The 14,636-nt window shown below is 37.4% G+C and overlaps 1 long non-coding RNA gene across 1 annotated transcript in view; it reads right to left on the bottom strand.

Annotated features, from left to right (window-relative positions):
* Window positions 1-5,745: 5,745 nt before the first annotated feature.
* Window positions 5,746-14,636, bottom strand: part of LOC138707566 (uncharacterized) — a 33,106-nt gene continuing 24,215 nt past the window's right edge. Inside the window, exon 2 of the long non-coding RNA XR_011334277.1 lies at window positions 5,746-7,646. This is a non-coding gene — a long non-coding RNA (uncharacterized lncRNA). The remainder of the gene's footprint in view (window positions 7,647-14,636) is intronic.

The following is a 14,636-nucleotide window of genomic DNA, read 5'->3' on the forward strand; positions in this document are numbered from 1 at the left end:
ACCTTGCATTCACATTATGGTTGGGGAAAACCTCGGAAAAAACCCAACCAGGTAATCAGCCCAAGTGGGGATCGAACCTGCGCCTGAATGGTGTATCAACGTCTTGTGGTAGTAATATATCTGTAACTATTTAAGCATGAAATAACTTCGTTTGACCCCCTTATGGCCTTGTGTTTCATATAGACATAGTACTTTTTCCTGAATTTGCATTATTAATGCAAAAACTAAACTACCACAACTGACGAAAATAGAATATTTATTTCACTTGTAAAAGAGGACCGCTCAAAATGAGAAAAGAAAAACTATGTTGCTTTTCTCCTTTGTAAGGGCTAAAGCCTTTTTTTATTTTTTCGTGAAACACTGAAGCCTTCCATTTGTGAACTTCGTTCTTCGCATTAGTTGTCTTTTCAGTCCATCATTTTTGCAATCTTTTAATTTTAGCTCTACTAAATTTAGATGGTTTAAGTAAAAAGGATACTTAACACCAGTTTTAGAAATTCTGGTCATATTATTTTAAGTCGTAACTATTATTCCCATTTCTTGGCTACTCGAATTCCGAATTAAGATCACTCAAATTCACATCTTTCTCACCTCCACTACATTCTTCAGTTTTTTATTGCCAGTAGGCATTTTTACTAAATGCAATTACACAAATATGAGTTTTACTAAAATAATAGAGAGATCTTAATGATAAGCTAGTAGTAACAAGTTACTGCTGTTTCCTATTATGAATTTATTTCTAACTATGAATTACAGAATGCAGGCACATCACGAATTACTAATCCAAGACAATATTTCTTTAAACGTATCTGGTTATGGTAAATTGTTAGTCAACCAAAAATGTCAACTTTCCATGCTGGTTCGAAAGCTGGTGAGTCCAAGAGGAATTTGGGGTGGATAAGATGGTGTTTCTTGGTGGTAGGTGTATGTAGGGCACTCCTGTTTCCCTATCTGGCATACCACTATTGCTCCAATCATCATCATCATCATCATCATGAGCCATGTAAATTTCTTTCCATGGTGCACCCAGAAAATAATTTATAGCAGTCAGTTCCAACTCAATGCTCTTGTGACGCCATAGCGAGCTTCTCTTGTTCTCCGTAGCAATCCAGGTAGACTCTCGGAGCAGACAGAAATGCCAGACCCTATCGAAGCAGTGGTGTATGGCAAACCAGTTTAACTTAGTGTTTACAGTACCTAATAATAGCCTACATTAATGTCTTAGGAACGAGATAAGTATTCGCTACTATACTTAAATAATTTTGGTATCTTTCTGATATATTTACTGTACTCTAAGTTCATGTGGACTTATTTTAAGACTAAACCATAATCCTGGGTGGCTTGGCCTTTATTGAAAACCCTTTGTGTCAACCCAAGCTAAATGCAGTTATTTAGTAGGTAGGCATATTTTACTTATGTAGGAAGTCACCTGATATAACCTAGATATCAGAACTACATGTCTTTAAATAATTTTATATCTTATTTTCTAGGTTGAAGATATAAATGAAAATGCAAGTAATTGCACCAACCCTGAAATTTCTGCAAAGTGTCCCAAAATAACTATTTGTGTTGAAAGTGAGTTGATTTATCGGCTCACAATCCTAGGAAAGAAAGACTGAGGAAATTAAAATGACTTAAAAAAATGGCATGTACAAAGTAAAGTATCCTCACTGTCATCTGTAGGAGAAAACAGTCGTGATTCTCAGCTTGTGGGTGGAAATAGTGACCAATTAAAAATTTATGTGATATGTTTTTAACTACCGTAAAGATTTAGCACACAATGTGAAAGTTCAAGTGGATTTACAGAATCGTAGCAAGAAAGGAATGTGATACTCAAAGGAACTGAGAATTGTGGCTCTAACGATGTTTTTAAGTTTATGCAGTAGGCAACTACAATTGTCTACAATGAGTAATTTAAGTGAGATAGAGAAATATTGTCTTAATTGCAGATGAAATGTTATTTTTTACTTCATATCGAATGATGAAATAGTAGGATTATGTAATACAGGTACTGTACAATGAAATGTGTAATCTATGTTTGGAGTGAATTGGTTTGTCTACAATGTAGATTCTACATATTTCTAGTTGCTTCATAAATGAAAGGAATTTTAAAAAATGAGACAAAAGTCATTGCCCGTTTAAGTATGGTATTCCCTACATACCGTATATAATACATGTAAATATAATTAGTATCATTATTACGCTATTATTATTATTATTATTATTACCACTACTACTGTATTTTTCTGTTATGTATAATAAGTCTAATTCTGTACGTAATACATTTTCATTTTTGTATTTCTTTGTATTACTGGTATATATAGCAGGCCTGGTTTCAACGCGGCTGCCAGAATGGCTTCATAATAATCAAAGGAACCGATATCTACTTTCCTTTCTGTAGATTACTTATTCTCTACATTACACTATTAGACCTATGCATTCAACCAGAGTTAGTAGCTCTGACAATCCACGATCCGCCACAGCTCCGGGCTCGGCTTTGACTATTTCTCCGGACCTCTGCTCCGAGAGGAAAAGCGTGCTCCGACATCACAAGTCGACCAGTTGGTAATGACTGATTTATAGTTTCAGTGCAGCACTCTTAGGGGGAACATTTCGGTGGATAACGCAAAGTCAAGTATCAACCAAAGTTTGTAGTTGTGTAGCATACAATTATAATACACTCAGTGATCTTACCCATTCCACCAATAAAATTTTTCTCCTCATAATTTGATAGAATACATTTGTGTCATTTATGTCATAAATGCTAATTATAATTTACATGCCTGTAACACATGACCTGTGTTAAGAAAATTTCTCGTGCTTCATCAATCATCAAGTCATCCTGTTGATGCTAGTTTTGTTCGTCCGACAAGTACCAGACAAGGAACTCAGGACATCAAACTAGTACAGTTAAGAATATATCAAATATTTTATTTCTCCTCATTAACAAGCTAATTAACCCCTTACCGCATGGGACAGTCTTGCACACACTGGTTTAATATTCAAATAACTTAAGTAGTTCTTTCTTTCTCAACTGAAGTCACATATGGTCAAATCCAATTCTTGACCATGTGCCATATCTGTCCCAGTATGTAGTTTGAATCATATGCTTATATTATAAATTATATGAATATAAAACTGGTATGTGCCATATCTGTCCCAGAATGCAGTAAGGGGTTAAAAGAATAAATAACTATATTACTCCATATTAAGTTATCTTTCACTTAGAAAACCAGTGTTTTAGACAACTCAATGTACACCAAATGGTGAGACAAAGGATGGTATAAATAAAAGAAAAAGCATGTGCTCGTGAGGCACTGCTCAGGAACAGGTTGAGAATCAAGCATTGGCTCATTGGTTGGATATAAAAAAATATTTCCTCTCCTTACTGAGCAACTGCTTCGAGACTGAAAGCAGGTGCTTCACAACATGAGCTAACGAACACACTCACCCTTCGGTCTATGTAGTGATTTCAACATCACCATGGTTGAAGAGAGTAATGTTTTACAGAAGCTCTTTGTCTAAGTTTTAAATATGAATATAGACATTTACAATAAAACTCAACTTCGAGAGCAAAAGTAGAAACAATTTATAGTGGCTGCCATAAGAAATCAGCTGAAAAATGAATTTAAATTTTCATGGACAGAAAATAAAATTTTCAAGAAAATTAACAACATGAAAACAAAAGTGAAGGAGGTTCTGGATTTCTTATAGGCAGACTCAAACCCATATCAGGAATGGCAGGTAAGAATAAGGAAAAATGAGGTACTATAGTTTATTAAGATACTTACATTCAATTAATTACACTTTATTATAATAAAAAGTACATAACCCCTGCAATTTTATCATTATTCTAGGACGAATGCATATCAGGCTTGAAGCAAGTCTATCAACATCAGCTACTGGTACAAAATGATTAAATGTTGACACCAGGTGAACCCCAGAGGCCCACACTAGATCGTGTAGGTTGCTAGGAGAAAAGTTTCTTTCTCATTTCTCTGGTCAATGTCAGGTAGAACAAGGTTCACCAGAAGAACATTTGATGAGGCTGCTGTGTTAGTAATGGCGTAGGTAAACCTTCGAAATATGTTTATAAGAGATAGAATGTTTCCTCTAACCTGATCTATCTTTTGAATTGTTAGACTTCCTGCTACATACCTCTCTCTACTGGCAGAAGTCCCACTGAGTCTTCAATTTTCCTGCCACCGTTGTCTTTTGATTTTCTGTTGTAGCATCAAACACTAGTAAAGTCAGCCTTGGCAGTATCGACAGTTTAGTGGTAGTGAAGGAGGGGCAGGTTTCACCTGGAAATGACTGATAGTTTGGACATTGAGAGATCCACTTCAATAGTGGACACTCACACAGGTATTTGATGGGAATGATAGAGGAGGAATTGTATTAGGGGAAGTTTACAATATGTAGTTCGATTAATAAAGAGGTAGTGGATGAAAGGTCGGTTTCAGGGCACTATTCTAGAGATAAATAACCTTCCCGGGTCTGGGAGATTTAAACAGTGTCAATCTCTCATTGAATCTACTCATCGAACTTTACGCTGCTTGTACACGATCAAATTTTCTTCCAATTCAATACTTTACAAGAAAACTTGTCAATGATTGATGAATACGGAAAAAGATTTGTCAAAGACTGGAAGATTTTCATATTGCTAAAGATTTTACTATATTTTTAAAACATCTGAAGACTGATTAGTGTAATATGTAGCTAGTCGGCGATGTATGCAATGGAGGGGGAAAGGAACCAGCCACCTTATCAAATATCTCCTGGCTTAGTTGCCTCATAAGTGGTGCCTTGTTGGTATCAATTTTTAGGTTCAGATCTGTCTTTGGGCAGTTGACTAAACAACAACAACAGTGGTCAATTCCTTTAAAGAATTCTGAAGTCTGACTGGTTAGAACATGTTCTTATTTACTTTCAAGATAACTCAAGACTTTTAAAGTACTGTACATGATTTGACAATAAAACTTGTAGTGTATTCGCAAGTCTTGAAAAGTATTGTGGAGCATTGAATTTAATCGTGTACAAGTAGCTTTAGTAGCAGTTTCCGCCAGATGTCGTCTCAAAAGAGGACAGGTCCCTACAGCTTTTCTGTCATTCTCACTGCTCCTTTCAATTGCTGTTGGACTAACAGCACCTACTGATGTGGTGGAAGGTTGATTTTTGCAGTGCTTCCCAACATTCTTGAAAAAAGTCTACCAGGTCTTCATGGTTATGTCCGCTGAATTTCAGAAGAATGGTGGGTCTTCCTGGGTTGGATTGGGAAATTTTGAGCTGCAGTTGTTCTTACTCCCTATCAGGCCGTCTCTGCTGGCTGCTGCATTTGTAGGCCACACCCATTATATAATGAAAAAATTGGAACAGATACCACAATAGGCCTGTGTCCTTGGATATTGCTGGACGTCTCTGAGGTATTTCTTCTCAGAAGAGGATGAATTTCTCAGAAATTGTTGCGAATTCCTTCCATTACTAACTGAGAATACTGCCCCAAACTGGGAGTCAGTGTATGCCCACTGCTTCTTTTTCTCTGAAATGATTGTGAGGAAAGGGGAAACAGTGTACAAAAGGGCTAAGATTAGGTGGAGACATCTAGTGACATCGTATTTTATTTAACTGTTTCTGGCTAATGGTGATAAGCTACTGACTTTAAGGCAGAGAGGAAATGGGAGAATTGATGAGGAGATGACGATAAAGAATCTATGACAGGGGTTTTTATAAATGACGAAGTAGTAGTAGAATAAGTACAAATATACATTTAATGTAAATTTATACAAAGTTAATTATACAATAAAAACGTACAATTAATAAAAATTTGGGTATCATACATTTCCTGACTTTAACTGAATAAACAGTAATATTTCCAATTATGCATGTATTTCAAATGTCTTTTTTCAAGTCCAAGAAAATAAACTACAAATTGAAGGATCGTGGTAACAAGATGAAGAAATTAATTTTTTTTTTATAAATGTGTGAAACTGATGAGAAAATACAATATGTGTTTTCGTCATAAAACCGAGTATTTTTTAATATAACTATCATTGAATAATTGTTTCCAGCCAGGTTCTTTATTTCAATATATAACAACTTGGCACTCACAGCTATGTATCAATACATAAGTATTTTGAATAACTTTGTATACAAATGGACACAATACAGTTGAACTCCAATTCTCCAAACACCATTCATCTGAATCGCCAATTATCCAGATTGATTTTCAGGGAATTTACAAATTATTCATTCAGTGACCGAAAACAGTTTTCTTTACTCCAAAGGCTGCATGATGCATTGCAGAATGTATTCACTCCAGCAATATGAAGAGTTAATTTTCACCTTTCATTGTATGTACAGTACTATAAAAACAATGTTTGTATTTAAATATTATTATACATGGGTGATCCCAAAAGTAATGCACAAACTTACTTCATTGGCATGCATTTTATTTTTTCAATCCACTTACATCAAGATCGTTCAAAATAGTCCCCTTGAAGTGTTATGACTGCTTCCCAACGTTGTGGTAGCTTTTGGATGCTGCTTAATTCTCATTTGAAGTTTAGATCTCGGATGCGTTGAGTCACAGCTGTGTTCAGGTCATTTAATATTGCAAAAATTTGGTGCTGAAGTGCATTTTTCAGTTACAGGAAAGATCATAGTCAGGAGGATTCTTGTCCGGACTATAGACTGGCTGAGGGAGTGTTTCCACTTGTAATCAATCATATGGCATTCACTGGCTTGGCGATTTGCAGTCTTGCATTATCGTAGAGAAACAACACACCAGACTCTGGTCGAATTTTTGGACGCAGTTTCCTACAGCCTATGTCGGCATATGTCATCGGTATCTTCTTCCAAACACTGGCAACAATTACATCTGTAGTAAAGTCCGGTGATGATTTCAGTCTTCCAGTGCATTCATTTCTTCTGTAGCAATATGACTTTCACAGACACGTCGAGATCATCAGGAAATGGTACTATGATCTACTGTAGTCACCACACTTCTCTTGAAGCAATTAATAAATTTCTGGTGGTGTATGTCCACGTAAAGTTTCTCATTTCAATGAATGATCTTTGATCTCAGACATTGACACGACCAGGCTGATTTTCGTCGTTTATTTCAATCACTTATACACAACAAAGTTTTTAATCAATTTAATTGAACTTGCACAGAATCGTTCATAATAACTCCCAGTATTAACTCAATAAATAACAACCATGCATAATCATGGATATGGGAGCACATACGCAGTGTGCATTACTTCTGGGATCCCCCTCGTAACTTTTGCTCTTTTAATGCATGCGTAACTGCACATTCGTAACATATTGCTAGAGTGATTTTCACTTCTGACCCTATCATCTGGATTTCTGTATATCCAGATCATGCTAACTAATTCTATTGTAATTGTGAGAGGAATGCATTTTTTTATTCATAGTAAACAGAGAGAAGCATATATTATTACTCCAAGTAATGGGGCATGCTGTAAATAAATCTTTATAGAAAAAAAATGCATCACTGTTTTTCTTAGGTTCATGCTATTGTAATGAAACTTGTACAAATCCATTGCTGAAGGTTTCTTCTATTCAAATAGATGTAGTTTACACATCCTAACCTAAATGATCACCAAACGGCAGGGTGCCAATGACTGTAAAGAAAAACATGTTGGTTTCAATTATTGACACCCTGTGCCTATGACTATACCTTACTGATTCACGTTTTTATTGTGACATTTTAATGCCATAATGTTTGTTACATTGCTACATAACCTCAAAATAATTTTCATGTGTTTAAAATTATATTTACCAGTTATTGGCATGGGCTGCCAATCTATTACGTATGTAACTATCACTACCACTGTTATAGTTATTGGCAGTGCCAAACCAATTGGTTCACAGTATTATTTTCTCTCCTTTCGAAGATTCATCTGCATGAATGACGTAAAATTTGGAAGGATAAAGAAGAAGAAGATTGAAAGTAAGAAATAATGTTACAATCCACAACATTTAGAGGCAGACTTAGACGACATTCGAGGTGGAATGCCCAAGAAAAACAGCAGCAAAGAAATACAACATTCCAAGGTCTACTTTACAATTCGACTCGGTGCCAAATTTTCAAAATCTTCAATGGGACCTGCACCAGTCCTCAGTGAAGATGAAGAAAAACTGTTAGTAAAGTGGATTGTTACCCGCGCCAGAAAAGGATTTCCTCAGAGGAAGCTGGATGTCCAACTATCTGTTAAAGAGTTCCTAATCATGAACTAGAGAAAAACACCTTTTAAGGGCAATATGCCTGGGGATGGGTGGTTTCGATCATTTCTTCGTCACCATCCAGAGGTTTCCATCCGAACAAGTGAAAGTGTAACTTCATCCAGTGCCACAGTTTGTGAAGCAGATGTCAGAAAATGGTAAAGAATTATTCGTCTATTATTTTAGACATTTTAAAGCACATACATGATTAGACATTCATCATTTACTACTTGACTTAAATTTTCCATCTAGTCTACTATGTTTATCTTTCTGAAGTATGTCAGAGAAACAATATTACAGCTACATATTGACATCACTTTTCTCTCAATCCTTAAATGAATATGAGAAGTTGAGAGCAGGAAGCTGTTGAAAGAGTCCGTATATTTCATGAATTGTTTAATAATTTGCTTATTCTTTTTAATTCTACATTTAAGCAGGTTGAAGATATTTTGGAAGAAGAGAATTCTTTAGGCATTCTTCAAGATTCAACAAGGATATTTGATGGCGATGAATTAGGGTTCCAATTATGTCCAAAAACAGGGAAAGTTTTAGCCTTAGTATGAGGTTGATAGAGGTCCCGCAAAACCGTCTATTATAACAATGTTCGCCATCTCCGCTTCTGGACAGGTGTCCACCAATGGTTGTACATCCTTATCAAAGAAATCACAAAGAGAATCTCCGATGACTGGAGAGTGGGGCACAGTACATCTGGCTGGATGACAGCCGAAGTGTTTTATGAATATATAGGAAATATTTTTGCTCCTTATCTTCGTAAAAATAACATAAAAATGCCAGTAGTTATTTTTGTTGATGGCCATTGCATTCATCTATCATTCCAACTTAGTGAGCTCTGCACTGATGTAGGTATAATTCTGATTGCTCTTTATCCCAATACTACCAGACTTCAACCACTTGACGTAGCAACTTTCAGGCCATTAAGAATGGCTTGGAAAAGAGTGGCATATAGAAAATCCTGAGAGAGTGCTAAACAAAGAATTGTTTGCCCCAGTTTTGGCTAAAGCATTGCAAACGTATTCACTACACCAATCAACTATACACGGATTTTGTGCTTGGTGATTGTTTCCATAGAATCTGAACAAGACAGATTTCACAAAATGCCTTGGCAAAAAACGAGCCACAAACATAGAGTCCAGAAACCATGGCAGTAAAATATTGACATATGGTATGTTTGAAGGAACTCAAAACAAGGAGTTAATGAAGCAGAACTTGCTCTCAAAAGACTCATCGACTCTTTCCTGGAATCGGCACCACAAGATCCCACAGAAGAGATTACTGAAGAACGAACTGAGGCTCCAGCTACTCCTCCTAGGGGTTACTGTGGAAGATGTTTCTAGTACAAGTGAAGCCTTAGATGTCGATTGTGTAAATGACTCTTTTCTGGAATCAGCATCACAAGATCCTGCAGATAAGATTACTGAAGAATGGGCTGAGGCCTTGGCTGCTCCTCCTAAGGTTACTGTGGAAGAAGCTCCTAGCACAAGTGTAGCCATTAATGTAGATTGTGCACTTGAGACAATTGAGAAAATGTCTCCCCTCGGAGAAGTTTTGCAATGGCCAAATACACCAAGAAGAAAGTTCAAAAGGAATACAGAGAATGCCATTTGTCATAACATGTAAAACATGGAAAGCACTTTTCGTGGAGAAGGAAAGTAAGAAAAAAGAAGAGGCGCTTGCTAAAGAAGAAGAAGAAAAGAGAAGAGAAGAGAAGAGAAGAGAAGAGAAGAGAAGAGAAGAGAAGAGAAGAGAAGAGAAGAGAAGAGAAGAGAAGAGAAGAGAAGAGAAGAGAGGAGAGGAGAGGAGAGGGTAGGGGATGGGAGAGGGGAGAGAGGAGAGAGAAGAGAAGAGAAGAGAAGAGAAGAGAAGAGAAGAGAAGAGAAGAGAAGAGAAGAGAAGAGAAGAGAAGAGAAGAGAAGAGAAGAGAAGAGAAGAGAAGAGAAGAGAAGAGAAGAGAAGAGAAGAGAAGAGAAGAGAAGAGAAGAGCTAAAAGAAAAAACGTAACAGTCATGAAAAATACTTGTGGAAAAAGGAGAATGTGCTTTATGTGTACTAAGACTGTTGAACGACTGATTTAGAGTGTTCACTATGTAAAAAACTTTTTCATAGAAAATGTGTACCAGATGATCATAAAATAATACACATGCCATTACCAAAAGATGATGATTCCTATGTTTGTTAGTTAGTGGGGTTTAAAAAGGGTGCGTCAGCTACTCTGGCCATTTGCGTTCTTTCCTAAGTTTGCCACAAGTGTTTCCAGTATGCTAATAGTTCTCCTAACTGGATGGATGAGGGCTCTGAAGATACAGAATGAAAATCTTAATCACATAAATTTATTAAATGGTCTTTATATTTGCATCATGCCATGTAAAATGTTTTTCTTTTAATAATATCAAATGGATAGTTTCGAATATCATGTTCTTTTTGGGTGCCAATAACTGTAGAATTTGATGCCAATAGCTATATATTCAAGTGCCAATGACTGTGATTTTCACAATTTTCAAAACAATACTTTTTATTAATTAAATATAAATTCAATAAACTTTCAAATATGTATCACTGCATCCGTCAGTCTTTCCTTTTTCCATTTCCATAATGACATTTACCTATAAAGACATACCGGTCAGTATAGTAATGAAGAATGATGGAAGATGTCTGAACAGTGGCAACCACTATGCAGTTCACTCTACATTTAAATTTCAATATGAAGGATGAACAGTGTAATTTCCTGTATTACATCATTGAAACCAACTCCCACTTCCTTTTCCATTATAAATATAATGGTGGTGTCAGAAACCCTAATAAGTGTGAGCGGGAGTCGAACGCAGTACTTATCCTTTCAACAAGTCATCCGACCTAAGTCGTCGTGCACAACATGAGTTATGAATAATTTGAAGGAAAAATTGTTCCGGGGCAGGGAGCTACTACCTGAAAACCAGATTTGCATAATAAGTTATGAACTTATGACATGAATATTACATGTTCATTTTGCTTATATTGAGAGATAAATACAACCATGTGCTGCATAACTTGAGTTACGAAAACAACGTCTTTTTTCATGAATGTGTTAATGATCACATCTATCTCTTAAATTGTTTAGTCCTCTTAGTATTTATCCCACAACCCTTCCACCAACTCCGTCTCCCTAAACCACCACGCCCTATGTGAATTCAATGTAGTAGTGACAGGCATTCGTCAGAAATAGAAACCACCACCATTTCCGAATCCATGACCACAATCAACATATCCCACATCCGCAACCCCAGAATCCAGAATAGCAATGCCCAACAATGCTCGTGAGAAACGTCTCCACCAATCTAACCACCATCTCCTCTCTCCTCAATGAAAGCCTCCAGCTCTGGGGACACACTTATCATTGCCAACCCTCCGAAACTTTCCAACTGCCACCTCCCATGCAGGAAATGTCATCAGTACCTACATACAAAGAAAATTTTAAGTGTGAGAAAGTTGAAAACAACTGCACCCACAAGATGGGCATTATGTGGGACAAATGACAAATGCATTGTCCCCTGTACACCAAAGACGTCGACCTGTCAGACGAACCCAATCTCAGACCAGTCTTAAAATATCCACCCCAACCCTCGTCTACCAAATGAAACAATATGCCATCCCCAACACTAAACGGCATTTCTTGCAAATTGAGAGGGCACAAAGTCATTTTTTTCCCCTTCCTCTTGCCCAGATACCATCAGCGTCTGAGCAGTAGCTGTTACTTCTTATACCTGCACCCCCTACGCTGTATACAGATGAAAATAAAATATTTAATAAAGTACACTAGGGGATATAAAATGCAGCCATACAGATGTTTGACAATTACTTGTTTCAGTATAGTTTAGTGTCGTTATTATAATATTGTGACAGCGACGTGAGATTCGAACTCACGACCAGCAGAAGGAAGTGCAAAGTCGGCCGTGTTTTGGGCGGGTTGCGCGCGCATCTGCCTCCTGGGGCATGGCTACGCGTGGTGAAGGAGGGGAGCAGCAGCGTGAGAGATTATTCGAGAATGCCATCCTGACATCCGTGGAAATCTTCTAGGCATCTATCGATTATTCGAGATCGCGAACTATCCAGAACTCGTACTTTCTCGCAACGATAGTTTGGTTATAAAAGAGAAGATGCAAGTGAACGCGAGACAGTCATACAGTCATTCAGTCAGAGAGTAAGTTAGTGGACAGCAAGCCAGTCTTGTGTAGCAGTGAAGCCAGCTTCGAGACCAGAGCGCGACTTGAGTTGTGTCCGTAACTGTGGAGCCTGAAGCCCGGAGTTCGAGTGCAGTGGACCGCAGTTGGGGAACCTGAGTTCGAAGTTCAGCGGATCGTCTCTGAAGGTCTGGGGTTCGAGATTCTATGAACGCGAGTGACTGAGCTAGAAGAACTAGCCAAGACAAACGAGCTGTGAACTGAGAACTGACAGTGCTGTGTTGTAAATAGTGCTTTGTAAATGTTAGTTAAGATTAAAAGTTCATTGTTGTTCGTAATAGTCCAAGTAAATTGTCATTGTCGTCAGTGGAATGCAATAACGAACGCTGTGTTGCTGTGCGGAGAGCAAATCCCATTGTTGACGAGAGCGTTTAAGGTGAATTGTAGAAAGGAATTATTGTTGCTTTAAATAAAACTTACATTGTTGAGTTGAAATAAATTTACAATATTTTCAACTGGTTACTAATAAAAGTAAGGAATGTTGGTTTGTATTAAGAAGTCAAGGGGACCGGCACAGTGCAGACTTTCCCATTGTGTATGTCGCAGTGTAACAACTAGCGGTGGAGAAAACATTTATCTTTTGCCCTGAGTGGTTTGTGTTTGTTTGTCCTTACAGTTTACTTTGTAGTGTTTTGTGAATACCGGTATTGTAAATGGTGTACATAGTGTAGTGTTAATTTCTTCTGTAAGTACATAGTTTTTTTTTTTTTATTTAGGCTTAGGAGCGTATTTTATCGTAATTTGTAAATTATTTAACGAACATTATGACTTCCAGCAGTGTTATAAAACATAAAAAAGGTAAACCAATGCGAAGTGGTCAGAAGAGATGTGTGTTGAATTTATTTCACACGTTATGTGCTGAAAATCCATTTATTTCACATGTTATGTGCTGAAAATCCATTTATTTCACATGTTATGTGCTGAAAATCCAACTTACAGTTTAGAAAAGGTGGCTGAGATGACGGGGAAATTGACGGGAGTGGGAAAAGCAAGTGTTTATTGCATCAGAATAGAGGTGAAGATGAATGACAATAAATTAAAGAGTACAGTGAAGTTTCGCAAAATTGTTCCACTATTAGAAAAACACGACGAATTCACAAAATCAGCAATATCTAAAGTTCACCAATTCTTTTTTTGCCAAGAACTGCTAACTTTAGACAAAATATTAGCTGCGGTGAACAGCGATGAAGATAATAGTGATAACAACCTACCAAAATTCTCGAGGTCAACACTGTACAGGTTACTAAAGAAAATGAAATTTAAATATCTTACAAGAGGGCGGAAGTCATTTTTCATTGATAGGGACGACATAGTACTGTGGAGGAGGAATTACCTGCGACAAATAAAGAAGCTTAGGGCAGAGGGTAAGACGACATATTATCTGGACGAGACATGGGTTAATGCTGGACATACAGTACAAAAGACATGGGTCGACGAGACTGTGACTTCTATTTATTTATTTTATTTTATTATGTTATTTTACGACGCTTTATCAACATCTTAGGTTATTTAGCGTCTGAATGAGATGAAGGTGATAATGCCGGTGAAATGAGTCCGGGGTCCAACACCGAAAGTTACCCAGCATTTGCTCATATTGGGTTGAGGGAAAACCCCGGAAAAAACCTCAACCAGATAACTTGCCCCGACCGGGAATCGAACCCGGGCCACCTGGTTTCGCGGCTAGACATGCTAACCGTTACTCCACAGGTGTGGACTGTGACTTCTAGAAAGCAGGCCTTTCTTTATGGATTATCCACCGGACTCAAGGAACCATCCGGGAAAGGGAAGAGACTTATAGTGCTCCATACTGGCAGTGAAGGTTTCATTCCACAGGGCAAGCTGGTATTTGAGTCCAAGTCCACCAGAGACTATCATGAAGAAATGGACGGTCCAAAGTTCGAAACTTGGTTTAGTGAAGTGTTGCCTCATCTAGCCCCAAATAGCGTCATTGTAATGGACAACGCACCTTATCTTAACGTCAAAATTGACAGAATCCCGAGGATGTCATGGACCAAAGACTTAATCTAGGACTGGCTTAAAAGCAGAAATATTGCTTATGACGAGTCACGTATCAAGAAAGAACTCCTTGATCTGATACCTCAAACAGTAAAGAATGCATGTTCTACTTACAAGATGGACAAAATGGCTGACATA

Source organism: Periplaneta americana, chromosome 10 (assembly GCF_040183065.1).
Source record: "Periplaneta americana isolate PAMFEO1 chromosome 10, P.americana_PAMFEO1_priV1, whole genome shotgun sequence".
Lineage (NCBI taxonomy): Eukaryota > Metazoa > Arthropoda > Insecta > Blattodea > Blattidae > Periplaneta > Periplaneta americana.